At 49.5% G+C, this 23,424-nt stretch overlaps 1 protein-coding gene and 1 non-coding gene across 2 annotated transcripts in view; one reads left to right on the plus strand and one right to left on the minus strand.

Moving 5' to 3' along the window:
* Positions 1-5,072: 5,072 nt before the first annotated feature.
* On the minus strand, positions 5,073-5,154 carry TRNAL-UAG (transfer RNA leucine (anticodon UAG)). Its single transcript has one exon. It is a non-coding gene; the product is annotated as a tRNA-Leu (tRNA).
* A 10,259-nt stretch (positions 5,155-15,413) lies between these two features.
* The window catches only part of EEF2K (eukaryotic elongation factor 2 kinase), an 84,672-nt gene continuing 76,661 nt past the window's right edge, over positions 15,414-23,424 (plus strand). Inside the window, exon 1 of the mRNA XM_064362565.1 lies at positions 15,414-15,490. The gene's annotated coding sequence lies outside the window, so the exon portion shown is untranslated. The remainder of the gene's footprint in view (positions 15,491-23,424) is intronic.

Here is a 23,424-nt window from a genome sequence, read left to right on the forward strand (position 1 = left end):
CCCGCCTCTGTCCCGCCCCACCCTTCGAAGTGGGCACGCTCCCGCTCCGCCCCCTGGATCCTAGCCACGCCCCTGGTCGGCCCGGAGGCCTAGCCCCAGCCCCTTTCTGTGTTTTGGCCCCGCCCTTCAAATTGGGCACATCGTCCCCCGCTCACTGATTTCCCTGAGCAGCCCTCCAGACCTCGCCCCTGCTTCACGGCTTGGGCCCGCCTCTGCCCCGCTCCCTGACTTCCTGGCCTATTCCTGAGCCGCTCTCCAGGCCTAACCCCGCCCCTGTATTATAGCCACGCCCCTTCCCCCTCCATGTTTTGGCCCGCCTTCTGAATTATAGTCACAGCTTCCCCCCCCTCCCCGCCCCCTGAGTCTTGGCTACGCCCATGACCCGCCCTCCATGTCCTGGCCCTGCCTCCTTTTCCTCCCTCCGGCCTGGCCCGGTTACCGACAAAGGCCAAGGCTCACAGTCTGCTCCGTCTTCCGGCCCTTCTCCTAGTCCCTGCCCAGTCCCGGCTCTCCCCAGATCTGGTATTTGCTCCCTTTCTGGTCCTCCCCGCGCGCTCGAGCCCACCCCTTGGCTTCTCGTTTGGGTCTGGCCTTGCTCCTCCCTCTGGGTCCAGTCCCGCCCTTCTCGCGTTAATTGGGTCCTGGCCCTGCCCCTCCCTCTCTGGCTTCACGCGTTTCCAGCCCGGTCTCCTGGGTGGGTTCTCCTTGGGGCCTGGCCGCCGCAGTCGCTGTAGGCTAATGCAGGCTGGGGTGGCGTCGTCAGGAGTTTGCGCCGTCGGCTGCTGCTCTGGGACAGCGAACCCTTCTCCCCGCCCAGGCTCTCTGGGCTTGTCCTGAGATCGTTTCGGAATCCCGAGTTAGACCCGCTCTGTCTGGTAATGTTGCATTGGATCCACCCCGACCCGAATGTTCTGGGCTTCTCATTCACACAGATCTATGTGTTGACAGCCTGGGCTTGGGGAAAAACCGAGACCCAAGCTTCTGCTGAGCCCTACTTGGCCTTTTTGGGTTCCTGTCTGGAGATGACAGCACAGTAAGCACAGGTTTCAGTACCAGAAAGAGCATCAAAAAATTAAAAAAAAAAAAAAAACTTTTAAAATAATTGGATGTCCCGATGAAGTACCAATAAAGTTATAATGGGAAAAATAGAGTTTAGTAGGTTATATTTTATTATTTAGTACTGTTTCTATTTATTGAGAGGTAGTGGTGATCACCATAATCTTTAAAGTTTAACGTCACAAAACTTAATCCAGCCCTGCTCTCCACAGAAACTCCCCCCAACCCCCATCGTCTTGGTATCAGTTATCAGTTGTGAGTACCAAGACATCAGTGTGTAAATACAGACATATATAGATCATAATATGCACACGTGGGACTGGCAGAGAAGAAAAGCATCCCAAGCCTGAGGTGGAGGGGACGGAATGGGCTCATCAGAACCAACATGGGCACCGCAGAGTGTGTCCCACTCTGCTGAACAAGGTGGGCAGTTTGGGAAGGAGCAAAAAAAAAAAACAACTCAAACAAACAAAAACAGTATGCTGCTCTCTTCTAGGCTGAACTGTATGTGTGTATGTAATTTTTTAAAGATCAATAATAATCCTTTATGTCTGTTTAACGCATGACAGTGTGAAAGGGGTTTCATCTATGTGATCTTGTTTAATTCTTACAACCACCTTTAAACAGAGTTTATTATTCTCCCTTTATAGATGAATGAAACGACCTTTGTCTCATTCCAAAGAGCAGAGGAGGGTGAGGGTTTCTGCTCTACAGCTGGGGAAATTTGGAGGAACACCGCCTAAGCCCCCACTGACCTAAACACAACACAGGGTGACTTCTATTCTGCACCCTGGCCACGCCAGGCTTACATTTGAACTCTGGGATTGGTTTCGTTCTCTCAGATCCGCAGACCTTGGGCTATTTGAAGCTGGCAGTCCTGGGGCTTCCTTTCCTCTCAATAACATGCTTACGTCGAAACTTCCTTCCTCTCTTTCTCCTCCCTGCTAATGCTGGGAAATCTGTTCTTAGAGCAGGAAAAACAATCTCACACTGCTCACATTATTTTCTAGATCTTTTGACTAGTGCCAAACCTCAGCTTTTGAAAACCCAAAAGCCGCCGGGCGCGGTGGCTCACGCCTGTAATCCCAGCACTTTGGGAGGCCGAGGCGGGTGGATCACGAGGTCAAGAGACAGAGACCATCCTGGCCAACATGGTGAAACCCCGTCTCTACTGAAAATACAAAAATTGGCCGGGCATTGTGGTGCGCACCTGTAATTCCAGCTACTTGGGAGGCTGAGGCAGGAATATTGCTTGAACCCGGGAGGCGGAGGTTGCGGTGAGCGGAGAGCGCACCATTGCACACCAGCCTGGGCAACAGAGCGAGACTCCGTCTCAAAAGAAAAGAAAAGAAAAGAAAGAAAACCCAAAAGCCAAGAATCAGTTTCTTTCGTTCCTGGATTTCTCCAACTCATCTATTCCCTAACACTCTGGAAGCGGAAATGTCTAAACCCTGGGCATGGCGACAACATGGGTCACTATGTAAAGAAAACTTTTTGCCTGTTAAGCATCTTTATCCAATGGAAAAGGAGGTGGCATCCCCACCCAACAGAAAAACTGAATCACTGTAAGAATGTTTGAGGCTGCGCAGACCACTAGCCTCCATGAGTTTCCGAAAGGGCAAGTAGGAGGCTCCAGCTTACTTGGAGACACTAAGGAGAAGCATCGCACATGCAGAAAACGGAATTGTCACAGTGGGCAGCCTAAGGTGACATAGCCGATCCGAAGGGACCATCAAGACAAACTCACAAGCTTCCCATTATGGGTACTGAAGTCATTCCAATTCCCAATTGTAAACACAATGCCAGGCATCTAAAACATCCTCAAGTCTCTCTCGTCTTGAAAATATCTCCCTGGCAGGGCGCAGTGGCTCACACCTATAATCCCAACATTTTGGGAGGCTAAGGCTGGAGGATTACTTGAGGCCAGGAATTCAATACCACCCTGGGTGATATAGCGAGAACCTTGCCTCTACCAAAAAAAAAAAAAAAAAATCAATTAGCCAGGTGTGGTGGCACCCAAGAGGCTGAGGCAGGAGAATCACTTGAGTACTGGAGTTTTGAGTCTGCAATAAGCTACGATTGCACCACTACACTCCAGCCTAGGCAACAGGGCAAGACCCCGTCTTTAAAAAAAAAAAAATACTCCCTTGACTCCCCCATTTCTCCTCCCACAACTGTTCATTTTGCTCCCCCCCTCTTCAAAATCAAATTTAGTGATGAATTGACAATACTTATGTTTCCATTTATTCTCCTCAACCCATTCCAAAATGGCTTTAAGATCATCAATGATCTTGTCCATAAATCATAAACTCAGAAGATATTTTTCAGTCTTTATTCTGCCAACCCTCTTAGCTGTGTTCAACATAGTTGACCACCCCGTCCTTCTTGATCCACTCTTCTTGGTCTCTATGAAACCACACCTGTTTTCCACATGTATCACTGGCCAGTCCTTCCCTTCTCTTTCACTGGCTTTTCTTCCACTGCCCTCCCTTTAAGGTGATGGCCCTCAGGACTCTGTCTTGACCCCTCTTCTCCCTCTGTGAGCTCTTTCTGGGTGAGTTCATCCCTTCCCATGGCCTAAGTCTCTAATGCCTCCCAAATCTGTATCATCATTCCTTTTTTTTTTTTTTTTTTTTTTTGAGATGGAGTCTCACTCTGTGGCCCTGGCTGGAGTCCAGTGGCATGATCTCAGCTCACTGCAACCTCTGCTTCCTGGGTTCAAGCAAGTCTCCTGCCTTAGCCTCCCAAGAAGCTGGGACTACAGGCACCTGCCACCAAATCCGGCAAACTTTTTTTTTTTTTTTTTTTTTTAATTTTTAGTCGAGAAAGGGTTTCACTGTGTTAGCCAGGATGGTCTCGATCTGCTGACCTCATGATCCGCCTGCCTCGGCCTCTCAAAGTGCTGGGATTACAGGCAGGAGCCACGGCACCTGGCTGGGGAGCTTTCTAAATTCCACATTGGAACATGCCACTCTCTAGCTCAAAAGCCTTCCATGGTTTCCCATTACCCTTGGGAAGGGACCGAGTTCAAAGCCTTAACTCGGCATTCATGGCCCTCTTTGCCTATCTCTTCAGCCTCGCCTCTTGCCAATCCTCTGCCACCACTCTCTGTGCAGCTGCCCTGAATTTCCTTCACAGCATCCCAGGTCTCAGCCTCACCAGGCTCTCATTGTCCTCTAGGAGGTCTCTCTTCTTGGAAATCCCCTCCCCTGCCTTCACTCGGATAATCTCAATTTCAGGCCCCAGCTAAATGTCACTTCCTTGCTTCCCAGGAGCCAGGTTAGCATTCTGTACTGCCTAACACTCCTCACAGGTGTAATCAATTACAATGGCAATGTCTGCAAAATCTATGGGTTCGAAAACATGCCTCAGGGTTTCTGGCACATAGTACGCTCTTCAAAAACAGCTCAACAACTGTTTATAAATGAGGGCCCCTAAATCAAGCCTGAAAACCAAGTAAGAAGTGAATCAATGAAGCAGAGCCCTCAAGAATGGCACTTCCACGTAGGGTCAGACCCCTACTACTTCAGCATCACCTGACAACAGAGGTTTATGGGGTCCCTGGAGCCCTCTAAAGTACACAGAGCAGGCCAGAAATGGACCCCCCCTCCCTAACTCAGGTCATGATTACAACCACCCCCAACTAACCCTGGAAAGACCCAGACAGATTGTTGGGAACTTTTCAAGCTAGCTCAGAGGCTTTCCCCTGGAGAGCGTGTTTTTTTGTTTTTGTTTTTTGTTTTTTGTTTTATGTCTTGCTTCGAGGAAGCTGGATAGGTAGGTGAAAGAGAGGTTTGTGTACTGGGCTACAGCGTGAGAGAGCCTGCACGACCGTTTCTTCCTTTTCTCCTCACTTCCCCCTTCCATTTAAAAAAAAATTGATTATAGCAATCTAAAGCTTTAAAAAAAAGAAAGAGCGTCAGAAAGGAGGAAAAAAGAGGAGAGGTTGGAGAAGGACTACATGAAGAGATTGAAGGGTTGGTTAAGGGATGGAAAAGTGAGACCCACCTGGGGTGTGGCAGCGGTGGGATTCGAACCCACGCCATCGAAATGACTGGAGCCTAAATCCAGCGCCTTAGACCACTCGGCCACGCTACCAACCGTTTGCCTGTCTTTCTGTGCAACTATATTAATGTGATGACGCATGCGCCCCGCCCTCAAACTTTGCGCATGCTCAATACGGAACCAGCGTCCGCTGCCTCGCTCAGGGAGTCCTGGAGTCACAGTGCTCTCGAGATCAGCAGTAGTAAATACACTAGGAAAGCACTAGTAAAAGGAAGAGAGTCTAAATAGCAAACATTAATATTTTAAATATTAAATCCTCACATATGTGTTTGGATTTGATTTTGCGTTTTCCTTGGGCGTGATCCTGCCTACAGCCACGTGGGGGCGCTCTCGCACTGCCTCTTCCTCCCGGGTGGGCTGGGGTCTCGCGCTGAGCCCCAGTTTGCACCAAATCAAGCTGGGTCCTCAAGCTGCAGACGATCTGTCCAGCTCAAGGCGCCTCTGTAGCTTTGCGTGGCCTCATAGCCTACCCCTTGCCCTCGCGATCTAAGAATCAAGGGTTCAGGGCGGAAAAAACGTTGTTACAGATTCTTTGCATGTGTGGGCTCTTTCCATCTCAAACTATGCAGCTTTCATTAGCTGTGCGACCTATTTTACAGAGGAGGAAAATACAGCCACTAAGTAACTAGCTTCGAGTGCCCCAGCCAGCCGGCATTCCCTAGCCTTCCAAGACCCTTGTTCATCCATGTAGAGGATTTCAGTGTTTTTTAGAAAAAAAAAAAATTCAATAAATGTAGAGTATAACCTAGCAAAATTCCACTTCCCATCATTCAGAATTATTACTAACATTTTACATATTAGCTTCAAATTTTTTAAATTAAAATTAAAATGAACACTCTAGATAAAATTCAAGTCTCCTTTTATGTCCCCAAGTTCTATTCCCCTTCTTTCTCTTTCAGGAGTTTCCCATCTTTTCAGTCTTCATTTTCCTAATTTCACAATCACGTACGGTTATTTCTTTGCACGTTTAAGGAAAATGGCAAACAAAAATCCAAAGTTGTAAAGACAGTCAAGTCTGTAGGTGTGGTAGTCTGTATAAAGACCCCCTAAAGATGTCCATACCCAAACCTGTAAATATGTTAACTTCTGTGGCAAAAGGGACTTTTAGTACTTGCAACTAAATTAAGGAGCGCCTGGATTATCCAGGTGGTCCCAATGTAATCACGAGAGTCCTTACGAGAAAGAGACAGGTGGCCGGGCATGGTGGCTCATGCCTGTAATCCCAGCACTTTAGGAGTCCGAGGCAAGCGAATTGCTGGAGGTCAGGAGTTCCAGACTAGCCTGGCCAACATGGTGAAACTTCGTCTCTACTAAAAATACAAAAAAATTAGCCGAGTGTGGCAGCATGTGCCTGTAATCCCAGCTATTCGGGAGGCCAAGGCAGGAGAATGGCTTGAACCCCGAAGGCAGAGGTTGCAGTGAGCCGTGATCGTGTAAGTGCACTCCAGTTCACTCCATCCTGAGCAACAGAGCAAGACTTCATCTCAAAAAAATAATAAAAATAAAATGAAAAAACAAAAGAAAAGTAAAAGAAAGAGGAGGAATTCAAGGCGATATGAGGACAAAACCAGAGGTCCCAGTGATGCAGCCACAAGCCAAGGAATGTCGGCAGTCTCTAAAGGTTGGAAAAGGTAAAGAAATTGATTGTCAGCCGGGCATGGTGGCTCACGCCTGTAATCCCAGCATTTTGGGAGGCCAAGGCAGGTGGATCACAAGGTGAAGAGATCGAGACTATCCTGGTCAACATGGTGAAACACTGTCTCTACTAAAAATACAAAAAATTAGCTGGGCGTGGTGGCGCATGCCTGTAATCCCAGCTACTCAGGAGGGTGAGGCAGGAGAATTGCCTGAACCCAGGAGGCAGAGGTTGCAGTGAGCCGAGATTGCGCCATTGCACTCCAGCCTGGGTAACAAGAGCGAAACTCCATCTCAAAAAAAAAAGAAAGAAATTGATTGTCCTCTAGAGCCACCATAAAGGGAACACAAAGTGTCTGACACCTTGATTTTAGCATTTCTGACTTCCAAAACAGTACCACTATAAATCTGTGTTGCTTGAAGACACCAAACTTGTGTTAATTTGTTGCAGCAGCAATAAGAAACTAATAGAGTGGGTAAACCCATGTGCTTGCAAATGAAACAGTTTGTACTCCCATGAGCTGTGTGATCTTGGAAAAGTCACTTCTCTCTGGGCCTCAGTTGCTCATTCCTGTAATGAAGTGATAATGATGGTATCTACCTCACAGGATTTGCTGTGAGGATTAAACTCATCCATTCTGTAAATGTTTCATGAGCACCTACAATGCCTCAGGCACTGCTCTGGTCATATCAGAGGATAAAGCAGATACAGATTAAATGTGGTAATTCGTCCAGGCATGGTGGCTCATGCCAGTAATCCCATCCCTTTGGGAGGTTGAGGTGGGAGGATCGCTTGAGGCCAGGAGTTGGAGGCTACAGTGAACTATGATCACACCACTGCACTCTAGCCTGGGTGACAGAGAGAGGCCTTGTGTCTAAACATGTGCTAAGCATGTAGATGAATCTCTGGCACATATGAAGGGGTGACAGTGATGACTTTGTTTTCTCTGTGTATCTCAAGGGTTCTCACTACAAGGGTTTTTGTTTGTTTGTATGTTTTGAGACAGAGTCTAGATCTTGTTGCCCAGGCCAAAGTGCAACGGCACGATCTCGGCTCACGGCAACCTCCACCTCCCAGGTTCACGAGATTCTCCTGCCTCAGCCTCCTGAGTAGTTGGGATTACAGGCTCCTGCCACCACGCCCAGCTAACTGTATTTGTTTTGTTTGCTCGCTTGGTTGTTTTTAGTAGACACGGGGTTTCACCATGTTGGTCAGGCTGGTCTCAAGCTCCTTGACCTCAGGTGACCCACCCGCCTCAGGCTTCCAAAGTGCTCGGATTACAGTAGTGAGCCACCGTGGCGAGCCACCACAGGGTTCTTATACCGGCACTGGTCACTTGGTGGTATTCCACATACATCTCTCCAAACCCCCTGTTTTAAGTAGGGGGTCTCTCCCAGGATGATACTGGGCCCTGCTAGGAGGTCAACTCCAGGAGGGCAGGTGATGCTGTCTTGTTCATCTACTGCTATATCCTCAGGACCTAGAACAGTGTGGGCAGCAGGAATATTCCTTGAAAAAAATAGTTTTGCATTCTTGGTTAAGTCCACTCCATCTTGCCAAGTGAACTTGAGAGTCAGAGTCAGATGCTTTCGGCTGGAGCCGCCCAACGTAAGGGCTCAGAGAACTTTTGTCTGAACTTGAGTTTCAGCAAGGAACACCCATTACTTTTGCAAGTTATTTTGTGACTTGTGACTTGCCCTCTGTGGCCACAAGAGGGAAGCAGCGTTTTCCTCAGGTAAATTTCCCTACAATTACTCAAAGCCTCTTCTGGCAGTTGGACCATCTGCCAGCAGCATCACTTCCCTAACTCTGTCTCTGATCATTTAATGCAACTCAACATCTGTCCTGCACCTACTAGGCTTGATCAGCCAAAGAGCAGGCCCTGCAGGCTCTGGGAGGGGACGAGAAATGTTTCTGGGGCTGCTTAGAACCATTGTGCTGGAGTTGCTTCTCTAACAGAATAAAAATCCAGTGGTGGAGCCGGGCGTCGATGCTCATGCCTGTAATCCCAGCACTTTGGGAAGCCAAGGCAGGTGGATCGCCTGAGGTCAGGAGTTTGAGACCAGCCTGGCCAACATGGTGAAACTGTCTCCACTAAGAATACAAAAATTAGTCAAGCGTGTTGGCACGCACCTGTAATCCCAGCTATTTGGTTGGCTGAGGCAGGAGAATCACTTGAACCTGGGAGGCGGAGGTTGCCGTGAGCTGAGATGGTGCCATTGCACTCCAGCCCGGGCGACAGAGCGAGACTCCGTTTCAAATAAAATAAAATAAAATCCAGCTGTGGAGGCAAGGCCGCCAGTTCCTCTGCTCCACCCTGCCTTTCTCCTGGCCCTGCCCCGCTGCTGGCCTCCCACAGTCCTGCTGACGAGGCATCTCTGGTGATTCATGCCTTCAAGGGTGACGCCGCCAGGGCAGCTCATATGCAAAGTCCATGCAAAGCCCAGCCACGGCCAAGCATGGGTGAGGAGGCCACAGATGCCAGAGCAGCTGGGCTGTTTGGTTTTTTGTTTTTGTTTTTGTTTTCTTCTATGTGACATTTAAAAATAACTTTGCAAAAGTAACGCATTTTCCTTGTTGAAACTCAAGCAAAGAAAGGAAAAGCCCAAACAAGAATAACAGTCTCTTTTCATGTCTCCACCCAGTTGAATTCTGTCAATCCTTTTGGTAAGGGAAGCTGGGTTTTGTCTTTTTAAAATTTGTAATGTAATGCATGCTCGTTGTAAATTTTTTAAAATGTCAAATCAAAAGAATAAGATAAAAAAAATGTCAAGTCAGCTGGGCGCGGTGGCTCACGCCTATAATCCCAGCACTTTGGGAGGCCGAGGCGGGTGGATCACAAGGTCAAGAGATCGAGACCATCCTGGTCAACAAGGTGAAACCCCGTCTCTACTAAAAATACAAAAATTAACTGGGCATGGTGGCGCACGCCTGTAATCCCAGCTACTCGGGAGGCTGAGGCAGGAGAATTGCTTGAATCCAGGAGGCGGAGGTTGCGGTGAGCCAAGATCGCGCCATTGCACTCCAGTCTGGGTAACAACAGCGAAACTCCGCCTCAAAAAAAAAAAAAAAAGTCAAATCACAGGCATAAAGTTAAAAGGAAAATTCTGTCCCTCACCACGGCCCTCCTTCACAACTGATTCCCACAGCTCAGAAGTAACTATTGTGAAGATCACCAGTTTAAGCTGGGCAAGGTGGCTCACACCTGTAATCCCAGTATTTTGGGAGGCTGAGGTGGGCGGATCACCTGAAATCAGGAGTTCGAGAGCAGACTGGCCAACATGGCAAAACCCCATCTCTATTAAGAAGACAAAAATTAGTTGGGCATGGTGGCACCCGCCTGTAGTTCCAGCTTCTCGGGAGGCTGAGGAAGGAGAATCACTTGAACCCAGGAGGCGAAGGTTACAGTGATCATGCCACTGACCTCCAGCCTGGGTGACAGAGCCAGATTGTCTCAAAAAAAAGAAAAGAAAAGAAAAGAAAAAAGTCAGGCGTGGTGGCTCACACTTGTAATCCCAGCATTTTGGGAGGCTGAGGCAGGCAGATTACCTGAGGTCAGGAGACCAGCCCGACCATCATGGTGAAACCCCGTCTCTACTAAAATACAAAAATTAGCTGGGTGTAGTGGTGGACACCTGTAATCTTAGCTACTTGGGAGGCTGAAGCGGGAGAATCGCTTGAACCCAGGAGGCAGTGGTTGCAGTGAGCCGAGACTGCACCACTGCACTCCAGCCTGGGCAACAGAGCAAGACTCTGTCCCAAGATAAATACATAAATAAATTAATTTAATTAAGTAAGTAAAAGAAGAGTGGTATTTCATCACTTCTGCAAGTCTTTCTGTAGCTACAGGCGGGCCATCCAGATGGCTCTGTATTGGGCATTTCTCATACCCAGTAGGCCCAGGACTCCTGAGCCAAGGAGGCGAAACACACAACCCAAGCCCACTGTGCACTGGGGATTTGAGCACTTAACACTTGGTAACCAGACCCTTCCTATGGTGCCTGTGGCCAGGGCAGCTCTTCAGCCGTCCCCGAGCCGATGGGAGGATTATACCTGGCTTGTTGCAATTGGGAACAGCCACTGTGATATGACTGTAAGAGCTAGGGCTCTATCACCATGGTGAGAAGGAAACACCATGAGTCCTTGTTTTTTGGAAACAGATTTATTGCTGTTATAATTGCTGATATAATTCATGCCCTCTTTTTTTTTTTGCTGAGACCGAGTCTCACTCCGTCACCCAGGCTGGAGTGTAGTGGCACAATCTCGGCTCACTGCAATCTCCGCCTCCCAGAATGAAGTGAGTCTCCTGCCTCAGCCTCCCAAATAGCTGGGACTACAGGTGTCTGCCACCATGCCCGGTTAATTTTTGCATTTTTAGTAGAGACAGGGTCTTGCCATGTTGCCCAGGCTGGTCTCCAACTCCTGGGCTCAAGTGATCCACCCACCTCAGCCTCCCAAAGTGCTGGGATTACAGGCGTGAGCCACTGCGACCAGCCCAAACACTCATTAAAATTGTACAATTAAGCAGTTTTTAGTGTATTCACAGAGTTGTGCAACCATCAGCACAGTCCATTTTAGGACATTTTTATCACCCCAAAAGAGAAACTCTATAACTTTTTTTTTTTTTTTGAGACCGAGTCTCGCTCTGTCACCCAGGCTGGAGTGCAATGGCCCAAACTCGGCTCACTGCAACCTCTGCCTCCTGGGTTCAAGCGATTCTCCTGCCTCAGTCTCCCAAGTAGCTGGAATTACAGGCACGCGCCACCACACCCAGCTAATTTTTGTATTTTTAGTAGAGATGAGGTTTCACCATGTTGGCCAGGCTGCTCTTGATCTCCTGACATCAAGTGATCCTCCCACCTCAGCCTCTCAAGTAGCTGGGACTACAACCACACACCACCAAGCCTGGCTAATTTTTCTAATTTTTCGTAGAGATGAAGGACTTGTTACGTTGCCTCTGCTGATCTGGAGCTCTTGGGCTCAAACAATCCTTCTACCTCGGCCTCCCAAAGTGCTGGGATTACAGGAATGAGCCACTGTGCCTGGCCTTGCATTTTTTTAGTGGCTAATGGTGTTGAGCGTCTTTTCACATCCTTATTGGCCATTTGTACATCTTCTTTGGAGAACTGTCTATTCCAATTGTTGGCCCACTTTTAAATTGGGCTATTTATCTTTTTATTTTTGAGTTGTCAGAGTTCTTTATGTGTTCTCCCTGCAAATCCCTTATCAGACGTGATTTGCAAATATTTTTTTCCCATTCTCTGGTTGTATTTCACTTTCTTTTTTGTTTGGGGGGTTTTGTTTTTGTTTTTATTTTTTGAGACAAGGTCTTACTCTGTCGCTCAGCCTAGAGTGCAGTGGTGAGATCTTGGCTCACTGCAACCTCTGCCTTCCAAGGCCCAAGCGCTCCTCCCACCTCAGCCTCCTGAGTAGCTGGGACTATATATGCAAGCCACCACGTATGCATGTATGGCTAATTTTTGTATTTTTTCTTATAAGGATGGGGTTTCACTATGATGCCCAGGCCAGTCTTGAATTCCTGAGCTCCAGCAATCCGCCCACCTCAGCCTCCCAAAGTATTGTGATTAGAGGCGTGAGCCACTGCGCCTGGCCTTTTTCATTTATTTATTTAATTTTTAGAGACAGGTCTCACTCTGTTGCCCAGGCTGAAGTGCAGTGGCATAATCATAGCTCACTACAGTTTCAAACTCCTGGGCCTAGGAGATCCTCCTGCCTCAGCCTCCTGAGTATCTGGGACTACAGGCACACACCACCGCACCTGGTTAATTTTTTTTATGTTTTATTTTAGAGACAGGCATCTTGCTGTGTTGCCCAGGCCCCATTGATCCTCCTGCCTTGGCCTCCCAAAACTCCAACATGTGTGAGCCACCGGGCTGGCCTTGAGTAATTTTGTTTTACCACAGTAGACATCTCCTTGAAGGCAAGTGTTTCTCCCACTTCCTAGCACCATATTTGACACACAATAGGAGCTTAATACATATTTGCCATAAGAATGAATGCTTAGGCCGGGCGCAATGGCTCATGCCTGTAATCCCAGCACTTTGGGAGGCCAAGGTGGGTGGATCATGAGGTCAGGAGTTTGAGACCAACCTGGCCAATATGGTGAAACCCTGTCTCTACTAAAAATACAAAAAAAATAAGCTGGGCATGGTGGCACATGCCTGTAATCCCAGCTACTCAGGAGGCTGAGGCAGAAGAATTGCTTGAATCCAGAGGCAGAGGTTGCAGTGAGCCGAGATTGTGCCACTGCACTCCAGCCTGGGCCACAGAATGAGACTCTGTCTCAAAAAAAGAATGAATGCTCAGAAACTCTATGATACATCCTACATGCTCAACAACTCCCTGGAAAAGAAAGATTCTCTTTTTATGGTTACTATAAAAGGCATGGATTAGTACTTCATTGGCCTAACTTGGATCATATGCTCATCCCTGAACCAATCAACGAGGCTGAAGGGATGAAATACGCTAATTGATCAGGTCTGGTCTTGTGTCCATTTTGGAGCCAGGGGAGTGGGGAGGGCTTTTCCTGAACTGAGAATAGGGTAAGCTGGTTCCTTGAAGACTAATCAAGACGCTCATGCAAAGAAGGACACTCCTGCTGGGCAGACAAAAATAACAGAGGCTCAAAGAGATAAAATAACTTGCCCAAGGGCCATAGAGTTTTAAGCAGTAGCATTTTTTTTGTTTGTTTTTTTTTCAATTTTGCTTTGAGCTTGGACAGACTATCTCAGCATCTTTGATATTCTCTTCTTGCCTGACTGCCTCAGGGTCAGAATTCTAGGTGCAATTTTGTCTTTTGCCAAAAGCTGGAGTTTTCTCTCTTGGGGGGGTTATACATAAGGAAAAGGTTCTTTGGAGAGCCTGAACTTTGAAATCAGACAAGTCTGGATTTAGGGCTGGCTCTGTCTTTCCTAGCTGCATCACCTGGGGCCTATCATTATCTCTACAAGCCTCAGCTTTGTTCTTTTTTATTGTTTTTTGTTTGTTTGGTTGGTTTTTGGTTTTTGTTTTTGTTTTGAGACGGAGTCTCACTCTGTCACCCAGGCTGGAGTGCAATGGCACAATCTCGGGTCACTGCAACCTCCACCTCTCAGGTTCAGGCGATTCTCGTGCCTCAGCCTCCGGAGTAGCTGGGACTACAGGCCACCACACCGGCTACTTTTTTTCTTTTCTTTTTTTTTTTTTTGAGACGGAGTTTTGCTCTTGATACCCAGGCTGGAGTGCAATGGCGCGATCTCGGCTCACCGCAACCTCCGCCTCCTGGGTTCAGGCAATTCTCCTGCCTCAGCCTCCTGAGTAGCTGGGATTACAGACACGCGCCACCGTGCCCAGCTAATTTTTTGTATTAGTAGAGACGGGGTTTCACCATGTTGACCAGGATGGTCTCGATCTCTTGACCTCGTGATCCACCCGCCTCGGCCTCCCAAAGTGCTGGGATTACAGGCTTGAGCCACCGCGCCCGGCTTTTTTTTCATTTTTAGTAGAGACGGCGGTTTCGCCGTGTTGGCCAGGCTGATATCGAACTCCCGACCTCAGGTGATCCGCCTGCCTCGGCCTCCCAAAGTGCTGGGAAGATGGAATGAGAGAAATCCCTCAATAAATGTCACTGTTACTACTTTTATATCTAAAATGTGTGAAATTTCTAAAATTTCACTAACAAAGTATCTGGAAAGACCTAAATCAAAGTTTTCACAGCAGTTATTAGTTTTAATTCGTTTTCTTCTTTATACCTGTCCATATTTATCCACTCTACCACTCATGCCAGGTATTTATTAAGCATCTACCGTGTGCCAGCCAGACCCTGTGTCAAGAATTAGGAATAGAGGAGATAATTAATTTTAAAACCACACAAATAGTTGCAATCATCATACGAGCCTGTTTTCACAAAGCAGAAATCAGGAAAAACAAAGTATTTTCGATGAAAATATTTTAAGGTTACGTAGAGATTTACACAAACAAGCGATAGGGTTGGATCACTAGCGATTTTAGAAAGGACTGGAATACAGGAACTAAGCCAGGAGAAGGCGAGAATGGCGAGGCGCGGCGGAAGAGGACGGAAGTTGCTCACTCCCTCGAATTGCCCCCTAGCTGCCGGGTGCTAGGCCGGCCTCGCGCAGGAGAACCGGACACTGTGTACTCAGCAGGGGGAGCCGGGACTCAGCGCCAACCATTGCACCTGGGGCTGGGAGCCAGCGCCGGAGCCTGGAGGTCCGCTCGGCTGCTGCAGGCACCGTGACCGCCACCTGGGGGCAGCCACGTGAGCGTCACGCTGTGCGCCCTCCAGGCCAGCCCCGCCCCTGCCCGCCCTCTTCTACTCAACCTCGCCCGGAGCCCAGCTGCACCTTCAGGTCCGCTCCTGCCGGGATCGAGCGCCCGCACTCCCGGCGCTGCAGCCACCCGAGTCCCGCTCGCTGCCGCCTGCTCTCGAATCCCTGGCACGCTCCTCTCGCATCCCAGGATCGTCCCAGCGGCTGCCGCGCGCTCCCCGGGATCTCTCCGGCTGCCCGGAGCCCAGGGATCGGCCCATCCGCCCCGCGCGGCCCCGGCTGCGTCCTCGGAGCGCCAGACCGCGCGCCCCGCTCTCCGCTCCCCGGCACTCTCGGGGGGCCCGCCCGCCCTGCACCCTGGAGCGCCGGGCCGCGAGCCTCTGCCAACTCTTCTGGATCCTCGCAGCCGTGGGCAGCGGCTGCCGCGCCTATCTGCCGGAGGGAGGTAGGCGTGGATCGCGGCCGGCCAGGCTGTAGGGGGCTGGGAGCGGGCGCTGCAGGCCTGTGCGCCCCAGTGCAGCTGGCGTCTGGAGCGCGCTGGGTCTGGGCTCGAGAGTGGAGCCGGAGACTGCATGGAAGGAGAGTGTGGGGGCGCTTCTCCTCTGGTTGTTAAACTCTCTGGGGCTCAGTGCTTGCTTCGGTAAAATGGGGAAGTTGTGCGGATTAACGGCAATGTGGATATGGAAAGCAACTGGCAAGCAATGGGCGGTGATCTGGCTGCGAGTGACCAATAGTTTGGGGGCCTCCGCCCGAGGTGCCCTCGGGGCCCCAAGAGGGTGGGCGCATCGCAGTCTTCCTGTTCCCTGCAGGGCTCGGAGCCGCATCCCCCACCCTTTCCCCTGAACTAGAGGCCTGCGTCAGCTCGAATTCCCGGAACCTCTAGGACTGTGTAGACGCGCCCTTGCTGCATTTTTGGCTGCGGGAGTTCGGTTGTTGGCAGGCGCCGCTGACACGTGCGCCAAGGGGCTGGGCATTAGTAAGCTGGTGGCCGCGCGGGGGTGGGGGCCTCCCGGGTAAGCCCTGGCCTAGATCCTTTTGCGCGCGCCTGGGGGATTTCGGGGAACCAGCCCAGCTGCGCCCTGAGTGTGATAGATGGGCCGCATGGGGAAGTGAGATCTGCCCAGGGAAATGGTCCCAGGGAGCCCCACCTCTGGAACCTCGGTGGTGGGCGCTTCTTTAGCCAGGAAAGCAGGAAACACTAGGGCTGGAGTCCTGGGTTGGAATTCTAGCTCGGTTATGCTCTCTGGCCCTCGGTTTCCTCATCAGTAAAGTGGGTACAGTATTAGTATCTACCTCTTAGTGTCCTTGGAGGGAGTAGATGAGTCTGTATATGTCAGGTGCTTGGAACAGTGCCTGGCACACAGTGGGAAGGTCTGTGGCCCCGGAAGACATCTGATGGCCGAGGGCCCTGGACAGGCTGTAAAGTCTCAGGGAATTGAGCCACATAGTCCATCCTAATGTTTTTACAGAGGAGGAAACTGAGGGTCAGAGTGGTCCCCAGGTCCCCAGAACCTCTCTAAGAGGAAGCCAGTCACATAAACAGACTCTGAAAAGCAAGATGGAGTAAGTGGTAATACAGAGCAAGCCAGTGGGAGCTGAGAATGCCCGCTGTGTGTGTAGAGGGGAGAAGGTTGTGGGAGTTGGGGAAGTTGTGGGAGAAGGTAAGCTGAGTTGGGGAAAAGGCAGGTGGAAGGAGGTAGGGTTCAAAGATGGCGTATGCAGGTGTCTTCCTTCTCTGCGGCCTCCACAGCACCCAATGTTCATTCCTTCATTCAGCTATTAATTCAACAAATACAGTAAAACCTCTCAACGACATGAATTTCAGTGTAACATGGCTGGGATTGGCGTCCACCCTCCTCTCAACCCCCTTTCTCAAAGAAGTCGGTGGGGACCCAAGTTCTTATCCTCTGCAGGGAATGGGGAGGCCAGAAGTCAGAACTGAGATGGTCACAGTTTACACATAATCATAGGTGTACATTCCAAGAGCTACCTGTTTTGGGGTCAGGGGCGCAGTAGCTCAGGCCTGTAATCTCAGTACTTTGGGAGAGTGAGGCAGGTGGATCACTTGAGGTCAGGAGTTCGAGACCAGCCTGGCCAACATGGGGAGACCCCCATCTCTACTAAAAATACAAAAATTAGCTGGGCATGTTGGCACAAGCCTGTAATCCCAGCTACTCAGGAGGCTGAGGCAGGAGAACCGAGAATCATTTGAACCCAGGAGGCAGAGGTTGCAGTGAGCTGAGATTGTACCACTGCACTCCAACCTGGGCAACAAAGTGAGACTGTCTCAAAAAATAAAAAATATCCACCATTTTTTTTTCTTGTGCTTTTTGTAACTGTACAGTACTTTTTGGCTGATTAAGGATATATCACTGGCTGGGTGTGGTGGCTCATACCTTCAATCTCAACCACTTTGGGAGGCGGAGGCGGGAGGATTGCTTGAGCCCAGGAGTTTAAGACCAGCCTGGCCAACAGGGCAAAACCCGGTCTCTATTAAAAAAAAAAAAATCGGCCCGGGTGCGGTGGCTCAAGCCAGTAATCTCAGCACTTTGGGAGGCCAAGGCGGGTGGATCACGAGGTCAAGAGATCGAGACCATCCTGGTCAACATGGTGAAACCCGTCTCTACTAAAAATACAAAAAATTAGCTGGGCACGGTGGCACGTGCCTGTAATCCCAGCTACTCAGGAAGCTGAGGCAGGAGAATTGCCTGAACCCAGGAGGCGGAGGTTGCGGTGAGCTGAGATCACGCCATTGCACTCCAGCCTGGGTAATGAGCGAAACTCCGTCTCAAAAAAAAAAAAAAAAAAAAAGATTTGCTTTTAAAACATACTGTATTTATGTGGCAGAAAAAGCTATGGGTCACCAGTACCCACATTCTCTTCTTGGGGTGCTCCCTGGATGAATTTTCCCAGGCTCCCTTATTCGGTGTGGCCACGTGACTGAGTTTGGCTGATGAAACATGAGTGTGTCCATTTCAAGCCTAGAGACGCTAAAAACCTCTCACTGTTTCCTCATTTGTTGGACAAGTCAAGTGGACATTGAAGGCCTAGAAAAGGGCAGAGCCACAAGCCAGAAGGAGCGTTTTTTTGTTTTTGAGATGGAGTCTCTCTGTTGCCCAGGCTGGAGTGCAGTGGTGTGATCTCGGCTCACTGCAACCTCCGCCTCCCAGGTTCAAGCGATTCTCCTGCCTCAGCCTCCCAAGTAGCTGGGATCACAGGCACCTGCCACCATGCCCAGCTAATTGTTTGTGTTTTTTTGTATTTTTAGTAGAGAAGGGGTTTCACCATGTTGGCCAGGCTGGTCTCGAACTCCTGACCTCATGATTAGCCTGCCTCGGCCTCCCAAAGTGCTGGGATTACAGGCGTGAGCCACCGTGCCCGGCTGTCTGGTCCAGTTCTTACACTTGAAGCAGAACAACTGAATGATCAGGACTATAGCCAAAGTAGTAATAGCAGCTGGTTGAACTAGTTTAAAAGAATCAAAGCTTTTTCTGTTGAGGGAGATTGGTTCTGCTGACCTGGAAGCTGCAGATCATTACCCCAATGAACTGAGAATCATCCTAGAAGGTGGTTAGATTGATGACCTTGTCTACACCTGGGATGAAAGCGACCTGAGCCTTAAATTGTTGCTGGATCAAATTCTTGCAGCCAAGGCTGATAAGCACATGCAAGAAGGCTTCTTTTTTGTTGTTGTTTGTTTTGAGACAGGGTCTTGCTCTGTCACCCAGGCTGGGGTGCAGTGGGACAGTCACAGCTCACTGCAGTCTGGAACTCAGCTCAAGTGACCCTCCTGCCTCAGCCTCCCAAGTAGCTAGGACTACAGACAGGAGCTACCACCCTGCCTAGCTAACTTTTAATTTTAGTGTAGAGATGGGGTCTCACTCTGTTGCCAGGCTGGGCTTGAACTGGACTCAAGCAGTTCTTCTGCCTTGGCCTCCCAAAGTGTGAAGATCACAGGCATGAGCCACCGTTCCCAACCATAAGAAGGCTTCAAACAAAGGAAGGAGTGAGTCACTAATGCACTGATGATAAAGCAGAAGATGACAGTCCCTCCCACAACCCCCAAAGTCCCAGGGCTGTGGGACTCCTAGAGAAGCGTTTCAAAGGGCTAGAGTCAAAGGTGGATGGTGTTCTGTTCTCCATCTCTGAAGCTTTTGAGACCTAGCAAGGACTAGCAAGCCACAGGAAGCACCCGGAAGTAGGTGGCTAAACTGCAGAAAATTTCTCAAGGCCAGTGCTTCTCCAGCTTCAGTGCACATCAGCGCCCCCAGGGGGGCTTGCTTAAACTTTGATTGCTGGATCCATCCCCAGAGTTGAATTTAGTAGGTCTGGAATGAGGCTTGAGAATTTGCATTTCTAGCAAGTTGCCAGCTGAGACGACTGCTGTGGCTGCTGTGGCAGCTGGTCCCATGCTTTTAGAAGCACTGGTTCAGGAAGTGGTGACTGCGTTGGGAGCCCTGGATTCAGCCCGCACCAGCTTCAAACCCACCTCCCCCATGTTCTAGTCATGTGATTTTGGGCAAGCCACGTAACCTCTCTGTTCCTTAGCTTTCTCATCTGTAGAATGAAGCTAAGAGCAACTACCTCTTGGGGTTCAGGGAGGCTTCCTGGAGGAGGTGACATCTAAGCTGAGGCCTGAGGGATGAGCAGACAAGTTGGCCAGGGGATGGGTAGGGAGGACAGGCTGGGGCGTGTACCAGACAGGGCATAGCATGTTCAGAGCCCAAGGAGAAAGGAGCGCATGCCTTCTAGGGAACTGAGAGGGGTTATGTAGCAAGTGCTTTGTAAGTGATATTGAAATGCTACCAATCTGTTCTGGGCAGGACTGCAGTGGAGAGGAAGCCAACCTTGGTATGGAAAATGGGCTGCTGGATGGGCTCAGAAACAGTACTAGTTATTTGTGCCCTTCTTTCATTGGCCAGAATGCAGTCACACAGCCCCACCTAGCTGCAAGGGATGCTGGGAAATGTAGTTCCTGGCCAGGCAGGGGACTAAGGATTCCTGGTGGAAAGCCAGCTCTCTGTGCCTCAGTGGCTTTTTCTGACCTCTGGCCACCTCTCTCACTTCTCCACCTTGCTCACTTTGCTCTGCTCTGTTGGGTGAGTGAATTTTACAGATGAAAAACCTGAGATTGAGAGAGGTTAACTAATTTGCCCAGCATTCCTCAGCTGATTGTGGCGGGGCCAGGGTTTGGATTCATCCCAAAGGCCTTGCTTGGCTAGATCCTGGTTTTGGTGCTTTTCAGATCCTCCATGAGCCAGTCTTTCCCACTACAGCCTCCGCCATGTCAGTAACTCCCATGTAGTTACAACCCAGCAGTCCTTTTTCTTGGCGGGGTGGTGAGTGGGCAGAGTCTCGCTCTATTGCCCAGACTGGAGTGCAGTGGCACAATCTTGGCTCACTGCAACCTCCACCTCTTTGGTTCAAGCGATTCTCGTGCTTCAGCCTCCCAAGTAGCTGGGACTATACAGTTTGTACGCCACCACGCCTGGCTAATTTTTTTAATTTGAAGTAGAGATAGGGTTTCACCATGTTGCCCAAGCTGGTCTTGAACTCCTGGCCTCAAGCGATCTGCCAGTCTTGGCCTCCCAAAGTGCTGGGATAGCAGGGGTCAGCCACCACGCCTGGCCACAACCCATAAGTCCTTCTCTTTCTCCATTATATCAGCAGGAAATTGCCAGCTTTTCTCCACTTACTCGTTCATTTGTGCAGCACACACTTGTGCATTTATGGTATGTGCCAGGCATTGTGCTCTGGGCTGGGAGCTGCAGAGGAATAACACACGGCCCCTTTTGTTCAAGACACTCACATGGTCTGGCCACTGGGAGGGCTGGGCACACAGTTCATGTGAGAAGTGAGACATGCTGTATCCCTGGACTGACCCACCCAGGAGTACAGAGTGTACTGTGGACACGCAGAGTGTGCCCAGGAAGTGATTAAACATTACAATTCAAGCTCCCTTGTGCATTTTGCTAATCAAACTATAATTATGATATTTTGTGTTTCATATTCCAAAATGCATTTTTCAGATTCCTGAAACCATATAATAGCCCTTGCATGATGACCGTTTTATATACATAAAACACAGTGTACCGCAATGATATTTTTATGAGCCTTTAGCAGAGCAAATGATGACGTATCTCTGGCTTCTGCAGCAGGTTGCTGTTTGGGTTGGTAAGTTGATTTCTGTCTCTCTCTTTTTTTTATTTTGAGACAGAATCTTGCTCTCTTGCTCTGTCATCCAGACTGGAGTGCAGTGGCATGATCTCAGCTCACTGCAACCTCCACCTCCTGGGTTCAAGCAATTCTCCTGCCTCAGCCTCCTGAGTAGCTGGAATTACAGGCACATACCACCAAGTCCAGCTAATTTTTGTATTTTTAGTAGAGACTGGGTTTCACCATGTTGGTCAGGCTGGTCTCAAACTCCTGACCTTGTGATCCACCCACCTCGGCCTCCCAAAGTGGTGTTGGAATTATACGCATGAGCCACTGTGCCCGGCCCTTTTTTTTGGTTTTAGATGGAATTTCGCTCTTGTTGCCCAGGCTGTAGTGCAATGGCACAATCTCAACTCACCGCAACCTCCACCTCCCGGGTTCAATTGATTCTCGTGCCTCAGCCTCCCGAGTAGCTGGGATTACAGGTGCACACCACCATGCCCAGCTAATCTTGTATTTTAGGTAGAGATGGGGTTTCTCCATGTTGATCAGACTGATCTCGAACTCCTGACCTCAGATGGTACGCCCACCTTGGCCTCTCAAAGTGCTTGGGATTACAGGCATAAGCCACGGGGCCCAACCTTTTTTTTTTTTTTTTTTTTTTTTGAGATGGAGCCTCGCTCTGTCGCCCAGGCTGGAATGCAGTGGCGCAATCTCGGCTCACTGCAACCTCCACCTCCTTGGTATGAGTGATTCTTCTGCCTTAGCCTCCCAAGTAACTGGAATTACAGGTATGCGCCACCCTGTGCTCGGCTAATGTTTGTATTTTTAGTAGAGATGGGGTTTCACCACATTGATCAGGCTGGTCTCAAACTCCTGACTTTGTGATCCACCTGCCTCAACCTCCCACTTACTGCTGGGATTACAGGCATGAGCCACCACTCCCGGCCTTCTCTGTCTCTTCATGGTATGTGGGAAGATTTGTTTTTAAAGGGAAAAGGGGAAAAGAGAGTTGGGGAGGGCTCCTTGAAATTACATCAGAGGCTGGGCACAGCTGCTCACGCCTGTAATCCCAGCACTTCAGGAGGCTAAGGCTGGAGGATCGATTGAGCCCAGGGGTGGCAAGACACTATCTCTACAAAAAAAAATTTTAAATAAGCCAGGCATGGTGGCATATGCCTGTATTCCCAGCTACTCGAGAGGCTGAGGCAGAAGGATCCCTTGAGCCCAAGAGTTGGAGGATGCAGTGAGCTGTGATTTTGCCACTGCACTCCAACCTGGATGAGAGAGCAAGACACCCACCCAGTCTGTTAAAAAAGAAAAAAAGAGGCCAGGCACAGTGGTTCACACCTGAAATCTCAGCACTTTGGGAGGCCAAGGTGGGTGGATCACCTGAGTTCAGGAGTTCATGATCAGCCTGGGCAACATGACGAAACCCTGTCTCTACTAAAAATACAAAGATGAGCTGGGCGTGGGGGCACACACCTATAATCCCAGCTACTCAGGAGGCTGAGGCACAAGAATCGCTTGAATCCGGGAGGTGGAGGTTGCAGTGAGCCAAGATCGAGCCACTGCACTCCCGCCTGAGTGATAGAGTGAGACTCCATCTCAAAAAACAAAAGAAAGGAGTTCTACAAGCTTCATTCTAGAGAGGGATTTCTCAGCCTCAGCACTATTGACATTTGGGCCAAATCTTCTTCATTGTAGAGGGCTGTTCTGTTTATTGTAGGATGTTGAGCAGCATCCCTGGCCTCAATCCACTAGATGCTAGTTGCACCCCTAGAGTTACAACAACCAAAAATATCTCTAGACATTGCCAAATGTCCCTTGAGGGAGCAAAATCGCCCAAGGTTGAGAGCCGCTGTTCAGGACTTTGTTAGTTTCCGATTGCTGCTGTAACGAATAGCTGCAATTACTTAGTGGCTTTAAAACAACACATTTATTATCTGACAGTTCCTGGGGGTCAGAAGTTCTAAAAGCAAGGTGTCAGCATGACTGTGTTCATTCTGGAGGCCCCAGGGGAAAATCTGTTTCTTTGCCTTGTCCAGATTCTAGGAGCTGCCTTCACTCCTTGGGCTCCTGGCCCCTCCCTCCATCTTCAAAGCCAGCAGCGCGGCATCTTCACATCTTTCTCTTTGTCTTTAGTCACATCTCTTCCTCTAACTCTGGCCCTTCTACCTCTTTTTTATAAGGATCCTGTGATTACACTGGGCTCACAGGATA

This window comes from Aotus nancymaae, unplaced genomic scaffold (genome assembly GCF_030222135.1).
Source record: "Aotus nancymaae isolate 86718 unplaced genomic scaffold, 86718_ANA_hifiasm-v0.15.2.pri h1tg000049l, whole genome shotgun sequence".
NCBI classification, from domain to species: domain Eukaryota; kingdom Metazoa; phylum Chordata; class Mammalia; order Primates; family Aotidae; genus Aotus; species Aotus nancymaae.